Raw genomic sequence first — 8,323 nt, 5'->3', positions numbered from 1 at the left:
ACCATGAGGTTTATTGATAGTCTCAATTTTCAGCTGCAGTTGCTTATGACCAGAGAGAGGGTGTCTGGTACTACCTTTGATGAGGTTGTCGACATTGCTCAGCATAATGAGATGGTTCGTGGTCAAGAGAGGTTTGAGAGGGAGGCCAAGAGGCCTCTTGGTCAGGGTGGATTCAGTGGTGCTCCTTTTGGGGGTCAGTTCCAGCACGGTAGAGGTCGTCATTTCAGACAGGCTCAATCAGCTCGGCCATTTCACCGTGGTGCATCATCTGGCCATAGTTCTCATAGTTCTCATCTGGGCCACTTATCACTTAGTGCCCTTCCGGCTCATAGTTCATCCCGTGCTCCACCAGTTCAGGGCTCCTCCATGCCAGGTTCTTCTACTAGTTATCCCGGTGCTAGGGGTTCCCTTTAGTTGCCGCCACCAGCATTAGGGAGTTTTTTTGAGTGTGGGGAGTTTGGGCATATGTGGAGGCAGTGTCCTCGTCATTATGGGGGTCCATTTCAGCAAAGGAGTCAGCCTTCGACTTTAGCACCAGTTACTTCACCACCCGCCCAGTCAGCTCGGGGTGGAGATCAGTCAGCTAGGGGTCACCCAAGAGGGGGAGGCAGATCAGGGGCTGGCCAGTCCCGTTTCTATGCCCTCTATGCCAGACTAGATGCTATTGCTTCAGATGCTGTGATTACAAGTATTGTCTCTGTTTGTCACAGAGATGCCTCTGAATTATTTGACCCTGGTTCCACGTATTCATATGTTTCCTCATATTTTGCCCATTTTCTGGATATGCCTCGTGAGTCTTTAGTTTCATATGTTCATGTATCTACTTCTGTGGGCGATACTATTATTGTGGACCACATATATCGGTCATGTGTGGTGACTATTGGGGGTCTAGAGACCCAAGTGGACCTTTTGATGCTCAGTATGGTTGACTTTGATGTGATATTGGGTATGGATTTGTTATCTCCATGTCATATTTTTCTAGATTGTTACGCTAAAACTGTGACATTGGCGATGCCAGGATTTTCGAGGGTTGAGTGGGGCGGTTCTATAGATTATGTACCTAGTAGGGTGATTTCATATTTGAAGGCTCGGCGTATGGTTGAGAAGGGTTGTCTATCATGTTTGGCTTTTGTGGGGGATGTTAGTGCTGAGACTTCTGCCATTGATTATGTTCCGGTGGTACGTGATTTTTCGGATGTGTTTTCTATAGACTTGTCGGGCATGACGTCTGACAAGGATATTGACTTTGGTATTGATTTGGTGCTGGGCACTCAGCCCATTTCTATTCCACAGTATCATATGGCACTGGTGGAGTTGAGGGAATTGAAAGAACAGCTTCAGGAACTCCTTGATAAAGGGTTTTTTCAACCTAGTGTGTCACCTTGAGGTGCACCGGTTCTATTTGTGAAGAAGAAGGATGGTTCCATGTGAATGTGTATTGATTGCAGGCAGCTGAACAAGGTCACAGTTAAGAACAAGTATCCTTTGCCTAGTATTAATGATTTATTTGACCAGCTTCAGGGAGCGAGGGTGGTCTCCAAGATTGATTTGAGGTCCGGGTATCACCAACTGAAAATTCGAGATTCAGATATTCTTAAGATAGCTTTCAGGACCCGATATGGCCAATATGAGTTCTTGGTAATGTCATTTGGGATGACCAATGCCCCAGCGGCGTTCATGAATTTGATGAACAATGTATTCCAGCCCTATTTGGACTCATTCATTGTTGTATTCATTGATGACATTCTGATGTACTCTCGTAGCCAGGAGGAGCACGCTCAGTATTTGAAAATTGTATTACAGAGATTGAGAGAGGAGAAGCTTTATGCAAAGTTCTCCAAGTGTGAGTTTTGGCTCAGTTCAGTAGCATTCTTGAGGCACGTGGTGTCCAGTGAGGGAATTCAGGTGGATCCGAAGAAGATAGAGGCGGTGCAGAATTGGCCTAGACTGTCCTCAGCCACGGAGATTAGGAGCTTTCTTGGTTTGCAGGTTATTACCGTCGCATTTTGGAGGTATTTTCATCTATTGCATCGCCCATGACCAAATTGACCCAAAAGGGTGCTCATTCAGGTGGTCGGATGAATGTGAGGAGAGATTTCAGAAGCCCAAGACTGCCTTGACCACAACTCCAGTGTTAGTTCCGCCATCAGCTTCAGGTTCGTATACGGTGTATTGTGATGCCTCGAGGGTAGGCATTGGTTATGTTTTAATGCAGGAGGGTAGGGTGATTGTGTTTGCCTCATTCCAGTTGAAGATCCGCGAGAAGAACTATCCTATCCATGATCTTGAGTTAGCAGCCATTGTTCACGCCTTGAAGATTTGGGATCATTATTTGTATGGGGTTCATTGTGAGATCTATATTGATCACCGAAGTCTGCAGCATCTGTTTAAGCAGAAGGATCTTAATTTGCGTTAGTGGAGATGGTTGGAGCTTCTTAAGGACTATGATATCACTATTTTGTACCATCCTGTGAAGGCCAATATGGTGGCCGATGCCTTGAGTCGCCGGGCGGAAAGTTTGAGGAGTCTAGCATATCTTCCGGTAGTAGAGAGACCTTTGGCATTGGATGTTTAGGCCTTGGCGGGCCAACTTGTGAGATTGGATATTTTAGAGCCGAGTCGGGTGTTGGCTTGCATGGTCTCCAGGTCTTCTCTTTTTGACCGTATCAGGGAGTGTACGTATGATGACCCCCACTTGCTCGTTCTTCAGGACAGCGGTCGGAGAGGTGATGTTAGGGATGTGACTATTGGTGATGATAACATGTTGAGGATGCAGGGTCGGATATGTGTGCCTAATGTAGATGGGCTTCGGGAGTTGATTCTTGGGGAGGCCCACAGCTCGCGGTATTCCATCCATCCGGGTGCCGCGAAGATGTACCAGGATTTGAGACAACACTATTAGTGGAGGCGGATGAAGAAGGATATATTTGGGTTTGTAGCTCGGTGTCTCAACTGTCTGCAGGTTAAGTATGAGCATCAGAGACCGGGTGGCTTGCTTCAGAGATTAGACATTCCAGAGTGGAAGTGGGAGCGGATCACCATAGACTTTGTAGTTAGGCTCCCACGGACTTCGAGGAAGTTTGATGCTATTTGGGTTATTGTGGATCGGCTGACCAAGTCTGCTCACTTTATTCCAGTTGGTACTACTTACACTTCAGAGCGCTTGGCTTAGATTTACATCCGAGAGATTGTTCGCCTGCATGGTGTCCCAGTTTCAATCATTTCAGATAGAGGTACTCAGTTCACATCATAGTTTTGGAGGGCCGTGCAGTGAGAGTTGGGTACTCAGGTTGAGTTGAGCATAACTTTTCACCCTCAGACGGACGGGCAATCCGAGCACACTATTCAGATATTGGAGGACATGTTGCGCGCTTGTGTCATTGACTTTGGGGGTTCATGGGACCAATTCTTGCAGCTCGCGGAGTTTGCATATAACAACAGTTATCAATCGAGTATTCAGATGGCTCCGTACGAGGCTTAATATGGGAGAAGGTGTAGATCTCCGATTGGATGGTTTGAGCCGGGTGAGGCTAGGCTCTTGGTTTGAGCTGTCCCATGTTTTGGATTTCGGCATGGTTCAGTTGGAGGATGATATGACTTATGAGGTGGAGCCGGTGGCTATTTTGGATCGGCAAGTTCGAAGGTTGAGGTCAAAGGACATAACTTCAGTGAAGGTGCAGTGGAGAGGGCAACCTGTGGAGGAGGCCACCTGGGAAATCGAGCGGGAGATGCAGAGCAGATATCCACGCCTATTCGAGACTCCGGGTATGTTTCTAGACCCGTTCGAGGACGAACAGTTGTTTAAGAGGGGGAGGATGTAACGACCTGGTCGATCGTTTCGGGAGTTATTGCCCCGTTTCCCCCATTTCTGCTTCCTTTATTCTTTTAAGCTATATTATGATATACCTGGTTAGTTGGTTCGGGTCCGGAGTGGTTTCAGAGTGGAATGAGACACCTAGTCTCTAAAGTAGAAGCTTAAGTTGGAAAAAGTCAACTGAAAGTTGACTTATGTGTAAAAACTTTGGATTTTAATTCTGATGGTTCCATTAGATTCGTTAGGTGATTTTGGACTTAGGAGCGTGCCCGGAATGTGATTTGGAGGTCCGAAGTGGAATTAGGCTTGAATTGGCGAAAGTTGGAAATTTGGCGATTTAGGTCGGCAATGGAAAATTTGATATTGGGGTCGGAATGGAATTCTGAAAGTTGAATTAGGTTCGTAGTGTCATTTGTGATGTGTGTGCAAAATTTGAGGTCATTCGGACGTGGTTTGGTTGGTTTCGGCATCGGTTGTGGAATTCATAAGTTTCGAAGTTCCTAGGCTTGAATCCGAGGGTAATTTAGTGTTTTGATGTTGTTTTGACTGATTCGAATGTTCGACTAAGTTCGTATGGTGTTTTAGGATTGGTTGGTATGTTTGGTTGAGGTCCCGGGGGCCTCGAGTGTGTTTCGGGGTGAGTTTTGAGCGAGTCTGGGCATTTTCAGAACTTAGGTATGGTTCTGGTGATTGGAATTTCGCGGACCGCAGCAGAATTTCGTGGACCGCGCTTGGAAATTCTGCAGATCCGCTGGTCCGACTTTGGAAGCTTACACATTTTGATCTACAAGGAATTGTGAGATGATTCATAAAACGAAAGTTGTAGCCCTTCGTGTCTAGTTTCTAGAATGGTAAAGAAGTCATTATTTGGACATCTGTAGAGACAATTATGGCCAAAATACTAAAGCCTGGCAGTGCAGTCCCAAGAATTTCGCGGCCGCGCTCAACATTTCGCGGACCGCGACGTGGGAGATCAGAGGTGCACTATATAAACGGGGTTTAGGGTATTATTTTACATTTTGGACCTAGGGAGCTCGGTTTGTGGTGACGTTTCGTGGGTTTTTTAAGAAATTCATCGGGGTAAGTGATTCTAACCCGAATTTGGTTAACATACATGAATATATCAATGATTCCATCATCTGATTAGGACTTTGAGGTGGAAATTTGGGGAAATTAGAAACCTCATAAAATGAATTTTTGGGATTTGAATATCGATTCGAAGTCGGATTTGAGTGAAACTAGTATGGTTGGACTCATGAATGAAAGGGCTTTCTAGTTATGTAAATTTTTTCAGACTTCGAGATGTGGGCTCGGGGGCCGGGATTGAGTCGATCTCGGTATTTTGGTCTAATTTGATAGTTTTTCTTGTGGAATTCATTCCATTAGCGTATATTGATGGTATTGTACTGATTGCGAATAGATTCGGAGAATTTGGAGGCCGAGTCAAGAGGCAAGAGAATCGCAGGGTAGAGATTTGACCGGTTTGAGGTAAGTAACGATCGTAAATCTAGTCCTGAGGGTATGAAACCCGGGATTTTATATCATTCTACTATTTGAGGTGACGCACATGCTAGGTGACGAGCGTGTGGGCGTGCATTGTTGGGGATTGTGAGTTGGTCCGTCCCGTAGCAACTGTAAAGTTGCATATTTTGTTAAAACTATATGATACTTATATGTTTTAGAAAGAGTTTCTGTAAATTGGGCTGAATGCCATGTTTTGGGCCTTGTGCTAGTGCTGTATGGACCCTTAGGGGCCTGTTTACCTGTCATAGTTATACCTGTTTACTGCATAACTCAATTTTTATTACTCGGTTTTGATGCACATAAATGTTGTTTTGGGTTGAATATCCTGTTTTTACTGAAATGCCCGAGTGGCTTGAAAGGTTTATGACTGAGTGAGGACGAGGGCCTGATTTGTGAGGATATTTAAGGGATTGGGCTGCACGCCAGAGCATATTTGATATAGGCCAAGGGCCTGAGTGATTTATGCCATGATTTGGCTTGATTTAGCGCTTGGGCTGAAGGAGCCCCTCCGGAGTCTGTACACACCCCCTGTGAGCGCAAATACCTACTGAGTGCGAGTGCCGAGTGATGAGTGACTGGGAGGCATGAGTGATGTTATGGGCTGCTTTCCATCATCGACCCATGACCCCTTGGACGCGCCTCGTGGCATCCCGGCAAGCCTCCCAACGCCTAGCGCCACGGTCGGCCCTGTGGTTTCGGCAGCGCCAAGTAACAAGCGCACATGCGCCTCTATCGCCCCACCGATAATCAGTGCCAGCGCCTAGCGGCTGGCGAATGCCATCAGTGCCGTGCGCACTGACAATGCCGGGCGCACAAACCATCATGTTTCCAACAGCGCCTCCTGCACAGCGAGTGCCCCGCATGCAGACCCAATGCCAAGCACCAGTGCCCAGCCGCTGGAAGATGCAAATAGTGTCGCACGCGCCAACAGCAATGCGCGCGCAGACCCTGATGCTCAAGATAAAGTTGCTGCCAATGGACTTGCTTCCATCGAAGACTAAGTCCTTTTCATTGTAATTATAGAGTAGTTTTACTTCATTCATTTTCAGTGTGCTTCTACAGCTTTCTTAGGTCAACTTACGTAACTTTGGATTATTTCTTTTAAGCATTATTAAGGGGGACCAAAGCATTCAAACATTCAAGCATTCAAGCATTGTATCTTGTAATAGCTTTCATCATCATCAATACAATCATCAGCTTTCATCATCAATTGCTCATTTTTTGCTGCTCAATTGCTCACGACATTGGTTTTCCCGTATGGCATTGACAATCTAGTCTAGCGTACGGAAAGGACCTCAGTTGGCGCATAGCAACCGCACTGACATCGGTTTCTTAGCCTTACGTCGCCCTTCCAAGGAACTTCAGGAAGGCGCCACGTGATAGGGATTGTGAGGTGTGCCCGAGTGGCACGAGTGATTGTGAGGTATGCCCGAGTGGCATGAGTGACTATGAGGTATGCCCGAGAGGCATGAGTGACCGTGAGGTTTGCCCGAGGGGCTGTATATGAGTGATGTTTTTCCCGAGAGGCTGTTTATGATTTCATCATTTTTGCTCACCTTTCCATTGAGCCTCTGTTTGAAAATTGTTGAAAAATATCTTTAAATGACTTCACTGGAACTTGGTTTAAACAAGATGATTTGATTCAAACACTGATTTTGCATGTTGTATTTTACTGAGATTTCATGATATGAACTTTATATGCTTTATTGCTCGAGTGTCAAAGTTGAAGGCTAATGCTGCAAGTTTCACCTTATCAAAAGGAAGTTTTATGGCAATTCTACGAGGTGAATATCTTGGATTTGTACAATAGAGTCGAGGCTTGGATGCTGCAATTCTTGTAGTATATTTTTGAGTAGTAATCCTTACTTCAAAAGCTGGCAACCCCTAAATTATACATCTCGAAGTTGGAGTATTTTTTTTTATGTTTATATAGTAACAGACATGCCCTTCAGCAACATACTCAGTATAATCCCACAATTGCGATCAAGGAAAGATAGTGTGTACGCAGACCTTACCCCTACCTAGCGAGGTAGAGAGATTATTTCCGATAGATCCTCGGCTCAAGAAAAGGTGAAAAGAGAGAAAAGGGAAAAAGACAAAGGAGAAATACGAAGAAGAAAGAAAGAAGAGGGAGACAAAGAACGATAAGGAAAAACGGCGAAAAAGACAACAACAACAACAATAACAAGTAAAAGAAAATGTAGCATCAAATAGTAACATTCAGGAAAATACGATACACAAAGCGAACGAAACAATAGGCAAATACTAGAGGTCAAAGAATATGAAAAAACAAGAGCGCTACTAATACTACTAGAAAAGAACGGGGAACTTTCGACTACCTACTAGCCTTCTACCCTAATCCTCGACCTCCACACTCTTTTATCCTGGGTCATGTCCTCAGTGAGCTGAAGTAGCATCATGTCTTGCCTAATCACCTCTCCCCAATACTTCTTTGGACTACCTCTACCTCTTCCGAGACCCACCATGGCCAACATCTCACACCTCCTAATAGTAGCATTTGTACTCCTCCTCTTCACTGCTCGAACCATCTCAACCTCAACTCTCGCATCTTGTCCTCCATGGGGGCCACTCCCACTTTATCCCGAATAACTTCGTTCCTAATCTTATCTCTCCTGGTATGCCCACACATGCATCTCAGCATCCTCATTTATGCTACTTCCATCCTCTTAACATGGGAATTCTTGACTGGCCAACACTCAGCTCCATACAACATAGTAGGTCTAACCACCACTCTGTAAAACTTACCCTTAAATTTTGATAGCACCTTCTTATCACACAAAACACCGAATGCAGGCCTCTATTTTATCCACCCCGCACCAATACAGTGGGAGACCTCATCGTCAATCTCCTTGTTACCTTGGATTATTGACCCGAGATACTTGAACCTACTCCTCCTGGGGATTACTAGGGTATATACCAAGCTTCACATCCACATACGCTTCATGAGTCTTGTTACTAAACTTA

Source organism: Nicotiana tomentosiformis, chromosome 9 (assembly GCF_000390325.3).
Source record: "Nicotiana tomentosiformis chromosome 9, ASM39032v3, whole genome shotgun sequence".
NCBI classification, from domain to species: Eukaryota; Viridiplantae; Streptophyta; class Magnoliopsida; order Solanales; family Solanaceae; genus Nicotiana; species Nicotiana tomentosiformis.
This window is presented reverse-complemented; position numbering follows the sequence as displayed.